The 19,274-nt window shown below is 49.7% G+C and overlaps 1 pseudogene; it reads right to left on the bottom strand.

Annotated features, from left to right (window-relative positions):
• Positions 1-535: 535 nt before the first annotated feature.
• LOC147118714 (T cell receptor alpha variable 38-2/delta variable 8-like) lies at positions 536-1,266 on the bottom strand (annotated as a pseudogene).
• Positions 1,267-19,274: the final 18,008 nt, after the last annotated feature.

Genomic DNA, 19,274 nt, shown 5'->3' with positions numbered 1-19,274 from the left:
TGATGATGGACCGTGCCCTCCATAGGCTGCGTTTCTGATATATATGTTCTATGGTCGGTAGCCGGGTGCCGGTAATGCGTTGGGCAGTTTTGACTACCCGCTGCAGGGCTTTCCGGTCATGGGAGCTAAAGCTGCCGTACCATACCGTGATACAGTTTGTCAGGATGCTCTCTATAGTGCAGCGGTAGAAGTTAGAGAGGATCGGGGTGACAGATTACATCCCTTCAGCCTCCTCAAGAAATATAGGCGCTGCTGGGCCTTCTTCACCAGAGAGGAGGTGTTGAGGGACCAGGAGAGGTCTTCCGTGATGTGGACTCCGAGGAACTTAAAGCTGGCCACCCTTTCCACTTCCACCCCATTGATGTGGATGCGGCTATTCAGTGCCTGGGTTGTGTTTGGGGTGCTTATTGTCGGTAAGGATTAGTCCAATCATGTCGTGTTCAAACTAAAGTGTTAATATTATTTAACTGACACCTTTTAGTACTCGATCCATAACTTTAAGGGAAAACAGCTGATCAGAAGCAGAAAGGACAGTTTAACCGATCGGTTCATTCTGTGATCGATCTTTCGGGCCGATTGGATTCTGCAGTTTGTTTTCTCGGCCGCTCCTGGAAACAGTTGTGTGACAGTTTGATCTGAGGTTAATCTGGTTTCCTCTCGGCGTGTGTTTGAGCGCCTGAAAGCGCGCTGCTCATTGTGGCTGCATCTGCCGCGATTCTACACAACCCCGACAGACAGGAGCTCCGCCCTACAGTCCAATGGCAGTTTTTGTACAGGGCTCTGACTGCTTTCCATCACTGTGAGTCTCAGTGCGCAGTAATACACGGCAGCGTCAGTCAGCTGTAGCCCCGAGATGGTTAAACTGGTGAATTTAATCGGGGTCTGGAGCTCAGCAGAGAAACGGGTTTTAGCAAATTCTGCTTTATCTTCAGTACCGCCCGAGTGTTTCCTCAGTATAAACTGGGGCTGTGTGTCTGGGTGTTGCCGGTACCAGTATAAATTATAGCCGCTCCGTGTAGTGTCATAGGTACAGTTTAAAGTCACCGCTTCTCCTTCTGCCTTAACTCCTGAGGACAGCGGCTGAGTGACAGAATCTCCAAGACTCCGATCTGAAAAACATGTTTAAACAGGAAAAGATCAGACCGGCGGGTGTTTACAATTCAGATTCAAAACATGTTAGAAATGAGAGAAAAGCTGAAATGTGTTTGGTCCACAATTACCTGTCAGAAATGCCCCCCACACAACCCAGATGCTGAGTAGCCGCATTGTCGCTTTTCGCTCTGTAAAAGAGAGTGTTGGATATTTGAAGACTCCCGTTCTAATCCCCGCCCTCAATAAACTGCTGTCGTGTCTCAGGATGCTCTGACCTCACTTCCTAGTGGCCCCAGTGGTGCTGTGAGACTGGTAGGTGGTGAGCTGGCTGTCAGTGAATGGAAACACCCCGAGCTACATAGCTACATGGTTCTGCTTTTAGAGACCGGTGGGATTGAATCCTTGTCTGTTTATTGTAACCGGGAAGCAGAGGGTTGCTAACGGGATTATTTTATTCCGGGGTCAATTCGTTCTCTAGAATTTGGTTCGCCTTACCTTCAGGATACTGGTAATCACGACTCCAGTGAGCTTTCCCTAACGATTCAGTGAAATAACGATTCCGTAATTTATTGGAGTGATTTATAGATGCGTGATATTAGAACGATGATATCTGCTGTTACTGAACAAACAATTGAACAGACTTAAAGAATAAACTCTCCCTGTAATTTAAACAGCGTTTCGAACACTGACCCCTTTTGTTGTTTGTATCTAAAATGTCTTTAAGTTCTATCTGTTGATTTCAGACCTTATTTCTGCCAGTAATTAATTCTTTAAAGATTCATAATCTTCAGATTTTGGATTTGCAATGAAGGAGAATGGAGGGAGCGGCGCATCGGCGCTTTTCAGCAATTTACCGCTCATTCGCTTAAAGTCCCCGGGAGCAGAGCGGGGGAGCGGGTTCAAAGCCTCCAGGGTGAGATGTAGGGCGGATCCTCGATAACAAGAGCTCAACACCAGCAGAGCGTGAAAAACTGTCCTTACAATTTTCACTCATAGTAGAAAAGGACGTGGCGCTGAAAAACAAACACAGCACGCCCCGTAAACATCGATCTCCACCATCGGTGCAGTTAATGGCTTCAGAAATCAGGCCTCATTCACATTTTAATATTCCTTTCCCCATCTTCTACACCCTTCCACTCTCTAGTCCTGCCTACTGTTTAGTGTCAGAATTCAATTCTTCAACATCATGAATGTCTTTTCGTGATGATTATTGCCCGACATACCAACACAGCTGTGGTAAACCACTGTTATTGTTTTCATTGTTGTTCACTGTGGTTCACTACTGTTATCGTTATTGGCACATTGTTACCTCTTGCTACTCACTGTGTACCAATGCATGCCTCAGCTGGCTCCGCCTACGTGACCTGGTATAAAGGTGGCTGCTCGGCAGCCCACTTCCTTCTTGGGACCAGTCGCCCACGAGAGGCATGCTCTGTGCTTTAGTTAATAAAAACCTTTTCATTACTATCCTAATTCATCGCCTTTTATGGAATAATTGATAAGCGTATCAATTTTATTAACTAAAATTAAAATGTCGGGACCTGAGCAGCAACAACAGCAACAGCAGCAGGTGTTGCTGCGAGCCCTCAGACCAGCATGCCTGGACCTCGACCCTCAAGCGGCGGGTTCAGCTACCAATTTCGAACACTGGCTGAGCTGCTTTGAATCCTTCCTAGAAGCCTCTGCCGTGACATCGGAGGAGAACAAATTAAAAGTTCTGACCGCCCAGGTGAGCCCTCAAGTATATACACTCATCCGGGACGCTACTACGTACACGGCAGCTCTCGACCTGCTAAAAGGCAATACAAGCGCCCAGTGAATACGATTTACGCCAGACACCTCCTGGGATCCCGCAGGCAGCAACCGGGGGAATCGGTAGAGACATTTTTACGGGCGTTACAGACACCCTGCAGGGACTGCGACTGTAAGGCGGTAACGGCTGTTGCGCACGCGGAGGGACTTATCTGTGATGCCTTCGTTAAGGGCCTCCAGTCCGACTACTCCCGGCAGAGACTGCTCGAAAGCAAGGAGCTCGACCTGAAGACGGCCATAGCCCTCGCGCTCTCACTAGATGCGGCCCACCAAAACCTCAAAGCATACTCACGTAACGGTGCTGCGCCATGGCCATCACGACCTTGGGACATGGGACTGCCGCCCCCGGTACCAACTACTGCAGCAATGTCCCGAAATCAACTGGGACCGCCGCCCCCAGTACCAACTACTGCAACGATGTCCCATAACCAGGCCCAAAAATGCTACTTCCGTGGCCTGTTAAAACACCCTAGAGCGCGCTGCCTGGCGAAGACCGCTACCTGCTGTGGCTGCGGGAAGAAAGACCATTACGCCAACGCCTGCAGAGGGAAACCCGTGAACGCCAGCAGCGCCGCGTGTGAACCGTGGGGGCAGCCATCTTCTCCACCATTTTGTGCACCTCCGGCCGTGTGGGGATCGGAATCATGGCCGCCGCCATTTTGCCCACCGCACTCAACTGCCATTTTGTCTCCAGACTCGACCACCGTCTCGTCTGACGACCATATCGGCTCACTCAGCCATACACTGGCCTCCGTTACGCTGGATCAAGCTCTCCCTCATCATCTGTCCAGGTCCATGATGGACATTACGGTAAATGGCCGCGCCACTACTTGCCTGTTTGACAGCGGGAGCACGGAGACTTTTATTCACCCCGACACGGTGCGTAGCCACTCCCTCAACATCCTGCCAATGCGCCATCAGATTTCTATGGCATCCAGGTCTCATTCAACGGACGTCGGCGGCTACGGTGTGGTGACCCATTCGGTTAGGGGCACCGAATATAAAAATTTTAAACTTCTTGTCCTGCCCCGTCTTTGCGCTGCCGTTCTGCTAGGGTTGGATTTTCAGTGCCACCTCAAAAGTGTCACATTGGCATACGGTGGACCCCTCCCCCCACTCACAGTCTGCAACCAACAGTTTTTAAATCACCCGCCGCGCACCACTTGCAGTCTTTCCACACTCAAAGTCCCCCCCCTCCCCTGTTCGCTAACCTCACCCACGACTGTAAACCCATCGCTACCAAGAGCAGGCGGTACAGTGCCGGGGACAGAGCTTTTATTAGCGCTGAGGTGGAGCGGCTCCTGAAGGAGGGCATTATCGAAGGGAGCACCAGCCCCTGGCGAGCCCAGGTTGTAGTCGTTAAGACCGCCGATAAACGCCACCTGGTCATTGACTACAGCCAAACCATAAACCGGTACACCCAGCTGGACGCATACCCCCTTCCCCGCATATCTGATATGGTCAATCAGATTGCGCAATACAGGGTATTCTCCACCATTGACCTTAAGTCAGCATACCACCAACTCCCTATCCACCATGAGGACAGCCAGTATACTGCCTTCGAGGCAACCGGCCGCCTCTACCACTTCCTTAGGGTTCCTTTCGGCTTCACCAACGGGGTTTCGGTCTTCCAAAGGGAGATGGACCGGATGGTCGACCAGAACGCGCTGCAGGCCACCTTTCCCTATCTGGATAACGTCACCATCTGCGGCCACGACCAGCAGGACCATGACGTTAATCTAGCGAAATTCCTCCGTACGGCCCAGTGGCTGAATCTAACATACAATAAGGAGAAATGTATGTTTCACACCAAGCGCCTTGCCATCCTCGGCTGCGTAGTGGAGAATGGAGTCATTGGGCCCGACCCCGACAGAATGCGCCCCCTTATGGAGCTCCCCCTCCCCCACTGCCAAAAAGCACTGAAGAGATGCCTGGGGTTTTTCTCTTACTACGCTCAGTGGGTGCCCAACTATGCAGACAAAGCCAGACCCCTCATCAAGTCCACCTCCTTCCCCCTGACATCAGAGGTCGGTGCAGCCTTCACTCTTATCAGGAGTGATATTGCGAAGGCCACAATGCACGCAGTGGATGAGTCCATCCCTTTCCAAGTGGAGAGCGATGCGTCCGACTTCGCCCTAGCTGCAACCCTTAACCAGGCGGGGAGACCCATGGCCTTCTTCTCAAGGACCCTCCAGGGCCCCGAGATTCGACACTCCTCTGTCGAAAAGGAGGCCCAGGCTATTGTGGAAGTGGTGCGGCACTGGAGGCATTACCTGGCCGGAAAACGATTTACCCTTCTCACTGACCAGCGTTCTGTTGCTTTTATGTCCAATAATAAGCAGAGGGGCAAAATCAAGAACGACAAGATCTTGAGGTGGAGAATTGAACTCTCCACCTACAATTACAATAGCTTGTACCGGCCCGGGAAACTCAATGAGCCCCCAGATGCTCTATCATGAGGTACATGCGCCAATGTGCAGGTTGATAGACTGCGGACCCTCCACAATGACCTCTGCCACCCTGGGGCCACCAGATTCTGCCACTTCATTAAGGCCCGCAACCTGTCCTACTCCATCGAGGAGGTCAGGACTATGACCAGGAACTGCCAAACCTGTGCCGAATGCAAACCGCATTTTTATAGGCCAGACAGAGCACACCTGATCAAGGCTACCTGCCCCTTCGAGCGCTTGAGCATCGACTTTAAGGGGCCTCTCCCTTCCTCTGACCGCAACGTGTACTTCCTCAACATAGTTGATGGGTACTCCTGTTTTCCCTTTGTCATCCCTTGCCCAGACATGACCAGTACGACGGTCATCAAATGCCTGAATGACCTCTTCGCCTTGTTCGGGTTCCCTAGCTATATACATCGCGACCGGGGCTCCTCTTTCATGAGCGACGAACTTCAGCAGTATCTGCTCACGAGAGGTATTGCTACGAGCAGGACCACCAGCTACAACCCCCGGGGGAACGGCCAGGTGGAAAGAGAGAAATCTAAGGGCCTTCCGACCTCTCGCTGGCAGGAGGTCCTCCCTGCGGCGCTCCACTCCATCCGGTCACTGCTTTGTACTGCCACTCATGCCACCCCTCATGAGCAAATGTTCGTTTTCCCCAGGAAGTCCACATCGGGAACCTCGCTACCGACATGGCTGACTTCTCCTGGGCCCGTCCTACTGCAGAGGCACGTGAGGACCCATAAAACGGACCCCCTGGTCGAGAGGGTGAACCTCCTACATGCCAACCCCCAGTATGCCTACGTGGCATACCCAGACGGGCGGGAGGACACGGTCTCCATACGAGACCTCGCACCCTCGGGCGCCCCTGAATCACCACCGTTATTCCCCACCACTTCTCCCAACCCAACCCCTGTAGACGGCATGCCGGAGCCCCAGGACCCTTCGTTGACCACTCAGACACCAGATTCGACGTTGGATACTGCACCACCGCCGCCGCTGCTGCTACGACGAGCAGGATGGCATACAAGGCCTCCTGATAGACTTACCTACATGAACTTTTAGCACACTTCACCCCGCCGGACTCAATTTTAAACAAGGGGCGAATGTGGTAAACCACTGTTATTGTTTTCATTGTTGTTCACTGTGGTTCACTACTGTTATCGTTATTGGCACATTGTTACCTCTTGCTACTCACTGTGTACCAATGCATGCCTCAGCTGGCTCCGCCTACGTGACCTGGTATAAAGTTGGCTGCTCGGCAGCCCAGTTCCTTCTTGGGACCAGTCGCCCACGAGAGGCATGCTCTGTTCTTTGGTTAATAAAAACCTTTTCATTACTATCCTAATTCATCACCTTTTATGGATTAATTGATAAGCGTATCAACAGCGCATTGTGGATTTCAAATATTAATCTTCAATTCATTCCAAAATAGACACAACTTTTGGAGAAACAGCTTTTAACTCACTGCCCGGGGCCTGGGTCAAAAGAATAAATATTGTGACCTTCCGCCCTCTGGTGGATATTCTCAGAACTGTACAGATGTCTGTGAACAGGGTGAGAAATCCCGTGTTTGCTCACTGACCTGTCTGCAGTTTCTGTTTATGGGAAGTTGTGTTGGAGCGGTTCTGAATAAATGTACAGAGAAGCAGCAAAGGTTTTACATCGTTAAACTAAAGACTGGTTGAAGGAAGTTCAGAGGATTACGGGTGAGGAGCAGAGACAAGGCATGAGAAGGGACAGGCAGGGAAAGGGCATCGAAAGACATGAGGGGAGGTAAGACGCCACCGATGGATTTGTGAAGTTTTTTAAAATTATAAATGGGAGTTGAAATCACCAATATAATTACGCCAGTGGAGTTCACCTGGTGTTGTTGAGTATTGTGTTTTTTGCCCTTTTAAGAATGTCCCTGTGACTGTCACTGTGGAGGCTGAATTGACGCTGCTGTTTATGGGTGTGAGAGCGCCCCCTGGTGAGCACTAACTGGAACTTTCAGTGTGGTTTTTTGTACGGGATCCGCAATATCTCTGCAGCAGTGTGGGGCTCATGGCACAGACATACACGACGATGTTGGAGATCAGGGCTTTGCCGATCGTTTGCTCGGTAATCTTGGTAGTTCGATGGTACGTAGAAGAGAATCGGTCAGTGAAGTCGGGGTTCCAGTTTACTATCCCTCTCATAAGATGAATCACGTACTGTGGAGGCTGCCCGGGCTGCTGACTGTACCAGAACAGATAAGGGCTTCTGTCGCCTGTTTTCAAGGTGCAGGTGAGTGTGACATTACTTTCCTCTTCAACCGTCATTTCAGGGATCGGCTGTTCCACTGTGTCTTGGTGGCTCCATTCTAACATAGAATAATAGTAACAGTCATATCATCAACATCACCATTATCATCACCATCATCATCCTCAGGATCATCTAACCAGTTATCACAGCTGGGTTACAGCAGTCAGGAGGAGAATGGATGTTCACTGGGGAGGAAATCCTTACTTAAAAACGATGTAATGATGAGGAGCGGTGCGAGACGCTTCCGCATGATGCTCCCTGAGTCTGTAACGCTGCAGTCCGGGAAATCCTCTGTCGGAGCAGAAATACAGATCACCGTCCCACTGCACAGCTGATCCAACCAATGACAAACAGGGAACAGAGGCAGCAATCTCTCCAATAACACAGGGCAGGCAAGGCGGGTCAGAGCGAGAGCAGCAAACCGAAGCTCTGGGCGGGGCTTCCGCGGGCGGGGCTTCCGCGGGCGGTGTTGTCACACGTGAGATCCACCTGTGAGGAACTGAATTGAACAATAATGGCCCCTTCGCATATGATATAACTCTGCCTCTCTATAAGGGTTGTGTCATTTGCACATTCGTTACAAATACGGGGCACGCAGGCTCGCGACATGAATTGCTGAATTATTATATTATTCAATAATTACCGACATCTTCAACAGTGATGTGGGTTAAAACCAGGGGTTGAGACTAGCGCTGGGAAATAGAACACACTGCAAACGATCCCAAGGTTCTGCAGGCACACTGATCATTAACACTAAACTAACTTGTGAAATTAATAAACTGTAAGGGATTGCATGACATTAATGAGCATTAATATGATGTAAAAAAACAATTTCACGTTAATTTATGTTGAGAAAGTGTCAGTACGTATTGGTTGGTGTAAGGTGACCGGCGGTGGGAATCCGCGCTCTGTCAGCGCCATCTGGTGTCTGGGTTTAAAGCATCTCCTTTGAGCTGATCTCACAGAACGCGGTTTCTGCACAAGGTGTCCCGAGGCCCTTCTCACTGCGGGCCTCAGTGCACAGTAGTACACGGCGCTGTCAGCGAGCTGCAGCTCAGTCAGGGGCCTCTCTCGGCCTAGATCTGCCGACAGCCAATTTACACAGATCGATAGGATCCGACATTAAGCGGAGCTTCACTTTAGTGATTATCTCCCTGAATTTCTTAGTGGTGTGGTCACAATCGCTGTTTATCGGGAATATTTTACATCGTAGATACATAATATTTATTGATATATTATTATGTTATGTTAGATTATGTTATGCTACATATTGTATTTTATTACATTGTATTATATTATATTATGTAATATTATATCATGTTATGTTATATTACATTGTATTGTGTTATATTGTATTGTATACTATATTCTAGAGTATTGTATTATATTTTATTATGATATGTTATGTTATGTTATATTATATTGAATTGTATTGTATTAATTATAATCAACTGCGCTGTATTAATTAGATTAGATTATATCTACATACTCTTCTCAGGTGCCACTGGCAGTGAAGAGGTATGGCAGTCTCCCGAGTCAGTGGTTGTTCCCGAGGGAGACACTGCATCGTTGACCTGTTCCACCACAATCTTAGGACGGATCCTACAATGGTACAGACAATACCCGAGGCGAACCGTGCAGCACCTGGCGACCGCTACCAGCGATCAGAGCAGGATCCCGGCTCGGTTCAGTTCAGTAGAGAAGCGCAGTGCTCTGACTGTTAGCGACGCTCGAGTGACAGACACTACCACCTATTTCTGTGCGATGGAGACACAATGCAGCAAAGATCAGCACAAACTTTACAATAACTGCAGGCTGTGCCATTATCAGAGCGCTCAGTGTTTTCTAACAATGGGAGCCACCACCAATCTCCCAATAAGTGAAATCTGCTCCTGAATTCAGTTTTCTCTTTAATATCAGACGAGAAGGGTCAACATATTATAAAAATGCTTCTATTTTCTGTCGAACTCAAAACCAGGCATCATGTGCTCACATATTCCTTACTGATAATAATGGTCGTGCTGCCCAGTGAGTCTGTGTTTAAATGTTTCGTGGGTTATCTTTACTGCCAGGCTGACAGTCTGTGTTTTGTTACATGAACGAGTGGTGCAGACTCAGTGTCCCAGGATCCGTCTGAATGAACGGTTGTGGAAGAACAGACCCTGATACTCAGCTGTAGTTTCACCACATACGATAGGTTTCCCTACCTCCACTGGTCCATCTAGTATTCCTGGTAATCTCCGTGATATTTACTGACGAGATATTGCTCGGGACAGGGAGACAAGTCACCAGATTTCCCTGATCAGTTCTCCGCTGATTTGGTCAAAGACAAAGACAACCATATCATCTTTGATACAGAAACCTGACAGTCTTTGGTCTCTGTGGGCTTGAGGTCAAAGTAAACCACAGATACAAACACAAAGAACATTTAATGGAGCTGTAAATACTCGCTGAGGTTTGTGTACGGGGCCTTTGCTTGTATCTGACGCTATGCCTCACTGCACAGTAATAGACCGCCCCGTCCTCCACACTCAAGCCACTTATATTGAAGTAACCGTGCTTTCTAGATGTGTTGGAATCCGCCAGATATTCTCCTGAGACTTCTTCACCCTTATGTGCTACTAGTTTGCTAATTATCCAGCTTGGATGCTGTGCCGGTTTCTGTCGGTACCATTGCATAGTGTAAATATTCGGGGCTGTATATTCGGAATCTAACTGCACCGAACTCTCTTCTGACACGGCGATTGTCACCAGAGACTGTGTTGCTGGATCTGCACATAGTCCGCCTGTGAAGATAGGGAACAAAACAGCAGACGGTTAAACTGGATCGATCTAAACTTGTGTCTCTAGCCTCCCATCTACCCAGCTGCCCATCATGTGGATATTTCTCATGAGTAATTGCATTAAATCCTTACACAAGATCTTTGCATCAATCGGTTAACGTGTGTTATTTTATATCATCCAGTACTTACTGTCGAACACAGCCGCAAGTATTATTAGCAACACGAGTGACTCGATCCGTCGCAATGAATTGGACTGGAATGAGGCAGAGATTGAGGAGAGCGGTAATCCGGGCTGTTCAGCTCATTGTTCCACCCGCACACCGCAGGGGGCTGACTTCGTTATGACGTCACTCAGACTACCGATTGGCTTTGGCGTTTGCATCACGTGACTTTCTAAGCCCGCTGCTTCAGTTTGGTTCCCTCTGCTGGCGGATTCTGTTATATCGATTTAGTATGAGGTGATTGAGGGGAATTAGCGTTTGTTGATCATATATAAAAGCACGTGAGTCGGATATTGTGTCTCAAAAACCTACATTATAGCTGATTAAACACTGTATTTCTTATACTTCCTTCATTTCCGTCTCACTCTATTTGGTCCCAGTCACTGTCTCAGTGAGCAGTAGCAGGTTTACCACAGGCTTCTCGAGACCCAACCATCGCCCTTTCCGTTCCATCAGCTCCGAGTGCAGCTGAGCGACACCGCGCACTTTCTGCGGTTACACAGAGCCCTGAATTCGCAGCCCCACCCACAGCTTCCGTTTGCTGCTCTCGCTCTGACCCGCCTTGCCAGCCCCGTGTTATTGGAGAGATTGCGGCCTCTGTTCCTTGTTTGGCATTGGTTGGATCAGCAGTGCAGTTGGTGGGGTTCTTTATTTCTGCTCCGACAAAGTATTTTCCGGACTGCAGAGTTACAGACTCAGGGAAATCATGCAGAACCGTATCGCACCGCTCCTCATCATTATATCACTTCTCAGTAAGTATTTCTTTCCCAGTAAAAATGAATTCTCCCCCTGACTCCTGTAACCCCGATGTTATTATTGGTGAAATGACGATGAATATGTTGATTGAGATGATGATGATGGTGGTGAGTATTGCTATTATTTCATGCTAGAATGGAGCCACCAAGACACAGTGGAACAGCCGGTCCCTGAAATGACGGTTGAAGAGGAAAATAATGTCACTCTAACCTGCACCTTGAAATCAAGCGACAGTAGAACTTATGTGTTCTGGTACAGTCAGCACCCCGGGCAGACCGCACAATACCTGGTTCGTATTATCGGAGTGAATGTAAAAAGAAACCCAGACATCACTGGGGAGTGACCTTGAACCAATAGGAACCACTGACGAGGTCTATTCCGGTCCGGGATCGGGCTTTTAACGGGAGCGACTGGTTCGGACTCAAATCAAAAAAAATCAAATCAAATCAACTTTTATTGTCATTGTTAGTGCACAAGTGCAGTACAACGAAATGTAGGCTTGCGGCTCCCGAGAGTGTACAATTTGGATTAGGACACTTAACATCTCAACATACATTTGTACATATATATTAGCATAAATATGACCATAATAAAGTGCATCGGCAGATGTGCAGGCTTTAGTGTTTATTTGTGGAGTTCAGTAGGATGACAGCCCTGGGAAAGAAGCTGTTCCTAAATCTGGTCGTACGGGTGCGAATGCATCTGTAGCCTCTTCCAGATGGTAGGAGGGCGAACAGACTGTGACTGGGGTGGGTAGGGTCTTTGATGATGGACCGTGCCCTCCGTAGGCAGCGTTTCTGATTTTTATGTTCTATGGTCGGTAGCCGGGTGCCGGTAATGCGTTGGGCAGTTTTGACTACCCGCTGCAGGGCTTTCCGGTCATGGGAGCTACAGCTGCCGTACCATACCGTGATACAGTTTGTCAGGATGCTCTCTATAGTGCAGCGGTAGAAGTTAGAGAGGATCGGGGGTGACAGATTACATCCCTTCAGCCTCCTCAAGAAATATAGGCGCTGCTGGGCCTTCTTCACCAGAGAGGAGGTGTTGAGGGACCAGGAGAGGTCTTCCGTGATGTGGACTCCGAGGAACTTAAAGCTGGCCACCCTTTCCACTTCCGCCCCATTGATGTGGATGCGGCTATTCAGTGCCTGGGTTGTGTTTGGGGTGCTTATTGTCGGTAAGGATTAGTTCAATCATGTCGTGTTCAAACTAAAGTGTTAATATTATTTAACTGACACCTTTTAGTACTCGATCCATAAATTTAAGGGAAAACAGCTGATCAGAAGCAGAAAGGACAGTTTAACCGCTCGGTTCATTCTGTGATCGATCTTTCGCGCCGATTGGATTCTGCAGTTTGTTTTCCCGGCCGCTCCTGGAAACAGTTGTGTGACAGTTTGATCTGAGGTTAATCTGGTTTCCTCTCGGCGTGTGTTTGAGCGCCTGAAAGCGCGCTGCTCATTGTGGCTGCATCTGCCCGTGATTCTACACAACCCCTACAGACAGGAGCTCCGCCCTACAGTCCAATGGCAGTTTTTGTACAGGGCTGTGACTGCTTTACATCACTGTGAGTCTCAGGGCGCAGTAATACACGGCAGCGTCAGTCAGCTGTAGCCCCGAGATGGTTAAACTGGTGAATTTAGTCGGGGTCTGGAGCTCAGCAGAGAAACGGGTTTTAGCAAATTCTGCTTTATCTTCAGCACCGCCCGAGTATTTCCTCAGTATATACACGGGCTGTGTGTCTGGGTGTTGCAGGTACCAGTATAAATTATAGCCGCTCCGTGTAGTGTCATAGGTACAGTTTAAAGTCACCGCTTCTCCTTCTGCCTTAACTCCTGAGGACAGCGGCTGAGTGACAGAATCTCCAAGACTCAGGTCTGAAAAACATGTTCAAACAGGAAAAGATCAGACCGACGGGTGTTTAAAATTCAGATTCAAAACATGTTAGAAATGAGAGAAAAGCTGAAATGTGTTTGGTCCACAATTACCTGTCAGAAATGCCCCCCACACAACCCAGATGCTGAGTAGCCGCATTGTCGCTGTCCGCTCTGTAAAAGAGAGTGTTGGATATTTGAAGACTCCCGTTCTAATCCCCGCCCTCAATAAACTGCTGTCGTGTCTCAGGATGCTATGACCTCACTTCCTAGTGGCCCCAGTGGTGCTGTGAGACCGGTAGGTGGTGAGCTGGCTGTCAGTGAATGGAAACACCCCGAGCTACATAGCTAGATGGTTCTGCTTTTAGAGACCGGTGGGATTGAACCCTTGTCTGTTTATTGTAACCGGGAAGCAAAGGGTTGCTAACGGGATTATTTTATTCCGGGGTCAATTCGTTCTCTAGAATTTGGTTCGCCTTACCTTCAGGATACTGGTAATCACGACTCCAGTGAGCTTTCCCTAACGATTCAGTGAAATAACGATTCCGTAATTTATTGGAGTGATTTATAGATGCGTGATATTAGAACGATGATATCTGCTGTTACTGAACAAACAATTGAACAGACTTAAAGAATAAACTCTCCCTGTAATTTAAACAGCGTTTCGAACACTGACCCCTTTTGTTGTTTGTATCTAAAATGTCTTTAAGTTCTATCTGTTGATTTCAGACCTTATTTCTGCCAGTAATTAATTCTTTAAAGATTCATAATCTTCAGATTTTGGATTTGCAATGAAGGAGAATGGAGGGAGCGGCGCATCGGCGCTTTTCAGCAATTTACCGCTTATTCGCTTAAAGTCCCCGGGAGCAGAGCGGGGGAGCGGGTTCAAAGCCTCCAGGGTGAGATGTAGGGCGGATCCTCGATAACAAGAGCTCAACACCAGCAGAGCGTGAAAAACTGTCCTTCCAATTTTCACTCATAGTAGAAAAGGACGTGGCGCTGAAAAACAAACACAGCACGCCCCGTAAACATCGATCTCCACCATCGGTGCAGTTAATGGCTTCAGAAATCAGGCCTCATTCACATTTTAATATTCCTTTCCCCATCTTCTACACCCTTCCACTCTCTGGTCCTGCCTGCTGTTTAGTGTCAGAATTCAATTCGTCAACATCATGAATGTCTTTTCGTGATGATTATTGCCCGACATACCAACACAGCTGTGGTAAACCACTGTTATTGTTTTCATTGTTGTTCACTGTGGTTCACTACTGTTATCGTTATTGGCACATTGTTACCTCTTGCTACTCACTGTGTACCAATGCATGCCTCAGCTGGCTCCGCCTACGTGACCTGGAAAAAGGTGGCTGCTCGGCAGCCCACTTCCTTCTTGGGACCAGTCGCCCACGAGAGGCATGCTCTGTGCTTTAGTTAATAAAAACCTTTTCATTACTATCCTAATTCATCGCCTTTTATGGAATAATTGATAAGCGTATCAATTTTATTAACTAAAATTAAAATGTCGGGACCTGAGCAGCAACAACAGCAACAGCAGCATGCGTTGCTGCGAGCCCTCAGACCAGCATGCCTGGACCTCGACCCTCAAGCGGCGGGTTCAGCTACCAATTTCGAACACTGGCTGAGCTGCTTTGAATCCTTCCTAGAAGCCTCTGCCGTGACATCGGAGGAGAACAAATTAAAAGTTCTGACCGCCCAGGTGAGCCCTCAAGTATATACACTCATCCGGGACGCTGCTACATACACGGCAGCTCTCGACCTGCTAAAAGGCAATACAAGTGCCCAGTGAATACGATTTACGCCAGACACCTCCTGGGATCCCGCAGGCAGCAACCGGGGGAATCGGTAGAGACATTTTTATGGGCGTTACAGATGCTCTGCAGGGACTGCGACTGTAAGGCGGTAACGGCTGTTGCGCACGCGGAGGGACTTATCTGTGATGCCTTCGTTAAGGGCCTCCAGTCCGACTACTCCCGGCAGAGACTGCTCGAAAGCAAGGAGCTCGACCTGAAGACGGCCGTAGCCCTCACGCTCTCACTAGATGCGGCCCACCAAAACCTCGAAGCATACTCATGTAACGGTGCTGCGCCATGGCCATCGCGACCTTGGGACATGGGACTGCCGCCCCCGGTACCAACTACTGCAGCAATGTCCCGAAATCAACTGGGACCGCCGCCCCCGGTACCAACTACTGCAACGATGTCCCGTAACCAGGCCCAAAAATGCTACTTCCGTGGCCTGTTAAAACACCCTAGAGCGCGCTGCCTGGCGAAGACCGCTACCTGCTGTGGCTGCGGGAAGAATGGTCATTACGCCAATGCCTGCAGAGGGAAACCCGCGAACGCCAGCAGCGCCGCGTGTGAACCGTGGGGGCAGCCATCTTCTCCACCATTTTGTGCACCTCCGGCCATGTGGGGATCGGAATCATGGCCGCCGCCATTTTGCCCACCGCACTCAACTGCCATTTTGTCTCCAGACTCGACCAACGTCTCGTCTGACGACCATATCGGCTCACTCAGCCATACACTGGCCTCCGTTACGCTGGATCAAGCTCTCCCTCATCATCTGTCCAGGTCCATGATGGACATTACGGTAAATGGCCGCGCCACTACTTGCCTGTTTGACAGTGGGAGCACGGAGAGTTTTATTCACCCCGACACGGTGCGTAGCCACTCCCTCACCATCCTGCCAACGCGCCATCAGATTTCTATGGCATCCAAGTCTCATTCAACGGACGTCGGCGGCTACGGTGTGGTGACCCATTCGGTTAGGGGCACCGAATATAAAAATTTTAAACTTCTTGTCCTGCCCCGTCTTTGCGCTGCCGTTCTGCTAGGGTTGGATTTTCAGTGCCACCTCAAAAGTGTCACATTGGCATACGGTGGGCCCCTCCCCCCACTCACAGTCTGCAACCAACAGTTTTTAAATCACCCGCCGCGCACCACTTGCAGTCTTTCCACACTCAAAGTCGCCCCCCTCCCCTGTTCGCTAACCTCACCCACGACTGTAAACCCATCGCTACCAAAAGCAGGCGGTACAGTGCCGGGGACAGAGCTTTTATTAGCGCTGAGGTGGAGCGGCTCCTGAAGGAGGGCATTATCGAAGGGAGCACCAGCCCCTGGCGAGCCCAGGTTGTAGTCGTTAAGAACGCCGATAAACGCCACCTGGTCATTGACTGCAGCCAAACCATAAAGCGGTAGACCCAGCTGGACGCATACCCACTTCCCCGCATATCTGATATGGTCAATCAGATTGCGCAATACAGGGTATTCTCCACCATTGACCTTAAGTCAGCATACCACCAACTCCCTATCCACCATGAGGACAGCCAGTATACTGCCTTCGAGGCAAACTGCCGCCTCTACCACTTCCTTAGGGTTCCTTTCGGCGTCACCAACGGGGTTTCGGTCTTCCAAAGGGAGATGGACCGGATGGTCGACCAGAACGCGCTGCAGGCCACCTTTCCCTATCTGGATAACGTCACCATCTGCGGCCACGACCAGCAGGACCATGACGTTAATCTAGCGAAATTCCTCCGTACGGCCCAGTGGCTGAATCTAACATACAATAAGGAGAAATGTATGTTTCACACCAAGCGCCTTGCCATCCTCGGCTGCGTAGTGGAGAATGGAGTCATTGGGCCCGACCCCGACAGAATGCGCCCCCTTATGGAGCTCCCCCTCCCCCACTGCCAAAAAGCACTGAAGAGATGCCTGGGGTTTTTCTCTTACTACGCTCAGTGGGTGCCCAACTATGCAGACAAAGCCAGACCCCTCATCAAGTCCACCTCTTTCCCCCTGACATCAGAGGTGGGTGCAGCCTTCACTCTTATCAAGAGTGATATTGCGAAGGCCACAATGCACGCAGTGGATGAGTCCATCTCTTTCCAAGTGGAGAGCGATGCGTCCGACTTCGCCCTAGCTGCAACCCTTAACCAGGCGGGGAGACCCATGGCCTTTTTCTCAAGGACCCTCCAGGGCCCCGAGATTCGACACTCCTCTGTCGAAAAGGAGGCCCAGGCTATTGTGGAAGCGGTGCGGCACTGGAGGCATTACCTGGTCGGAAAACGATTTACCCTTCTCACTGACCAGCGTTCTGTTGCTTTTATGTTCAATAATAAGCAGAGGGGCAAAATCAAGAACGACAAGATCTTGAGGTGGAGAATTGAACTCTCCACCTACAATTACGATAGCTTGTACCGGCCCGGGAAACTCAATGAGCCCCCAGATGCTCTATCACGAGGTACATGCGCCAATGTGCAGATTGATAGACTGCGGACCCTCCACAATGACCTCTGCCACCCCGGGGCCACCAGATTCTGCCACTTCATTAAGGCCCGCAACCTGTCCTACTCCATCGAGGAGGTCAGGACTATGACCAGGAACTGCCAAACCTGTGCCGAATGCAAACCGCATTTTTATAGGCCAGACAGAGCACACCTGATCAAGGCTACCTGCCCCTTCGAGCGCTTGAGCATCGACTTTAAGGGGCCTCTCCCTTCCTCTGACCGCAACGTGTACTTCCTCAACATAGTTGATTAGTACTCCTGTTTTCCCTTTGCCATCCCTTGCCCAGACATGACCAGTACCACGGTCATCAAATGCCTGAATGACCTCTTCGCCTTGTTCGGGTTCCCTAGCTATATACATAGCAACCGGGGCTCCTCTTTCATGAGCGACGAACTTCAGCAGTAGCTGCTCATGAGAGGTATTGCTACGAGCAGGACCACCAGCTACAACCCCCGGGGGAACGGCCGGGTGGAAAGAGAGAAATCTAAGGGCCTTCCGACCTCTCGCTGGCAGGAGGTCCTCCCTGCGGCACTCCACTCCATCTGGTCACTGCTTTGTACTGCCACTAATGCCACCCCTCATGAGCAAATGTTCGTTTTCCCCAGGAAGTCCACATCGGGAACCTCGCTACCGACATGGCTGACTTCTCCTGGGCCCGTCCTACTGCAGAGGCACGTGAGGACCCATAAAACGGACCCCCTGGTCGAGAGGGTGAACCTCCTGCACGCCAACCCCCAGTATGCCTACGTGGCATACCCAGACGGGCGGGAGGACACGATCTCCATACGAGACCTCGCACCCTCGGGCGCCCCTGAATCACCACCGTTATTCCCCACCACTTCTCCCAACCCAACCCCTGTAGACGGCATGGCGGAGCCCCAGGACCCTTCGTTGACCACTCAGACACCAGATTCGACGTTGGATACTGCACCACCGCCGCCGCTGCTACGACGATCAGGATGGCATACAAGGCCTCCTGATAGACTTACCTACATGAACTTTTAGCACACTTCACCCCGCCGGACTCAATTTTAAACAAGGGGTGAATGTGGTAAACCACTGTTATTGTTTTCATTGTTGTTCACTGTGGTTCACTACTGTTATCGTTATTGGCACATTGTTACCTCTTGCTACTCACTGTGTACCAATGCATGCCTCATCTGGCTCCGCCTACGTGACCTGGTATAAAGTTGGCTGCTCGGCAGCCCACTTCCTTCTTGGGACCAGTCGCCCACGAGAGGCATGCTCTGTTCTTTAGTTAATAAAAACCTTTTCATTACTATCCTAATTCATCACCTTTTATGGAATAATTGATAAGCGTATCAACAACGCATTGTGGATTTCAAATATTAATCTTCAATTCATTCCAAAATAGACACAACCTTTGGAGAAACAGCTTTTAACTCACTGCCCGGGGCCTGGGTCAAAAGAATAAATATTGTGACCTTCCGCCATCTGGTGGATATTCTGAGAACTGTACAGATGTCTGTGAACAGGGTGAGAAATCCCGTGTTTACTCACTGACCTGTCTGCAGTTTCTGTTTATGGGAAATTGTGTTGGAGCGGTTCTGAATAAATGTACAGAGAAGCAGCAAAGGTTTTACATCGTTAAACTAAAGACTGGTTGAAGGAAGTTCAGAGGATTACGGGTGAGGAGCAGAGACAAGGCATGAGAAGGGACAGGCAGGGAAAGGGCATC

Source organism: Somniosus microcephalus, chromosome 4, assembly GCF_052327205.1.
Source record: "Somniosus microcephalus isolate GS21.2 chromosome 4, FLI_Smic_1.0, whole genome shotgun sequence".
NCBI classification, from domain to species: domain Eukaryota; kingdom Metazoa; phylum Chordata; class Chondrichthyes; order Squaliformes; family Somniosidae; genus Somniosus; species Somniosus microcephalus.
Note: the sequence above shows the minus strand (reverse complement) of the source record. Positions and strands in the feature narration are given on the sequence as shown.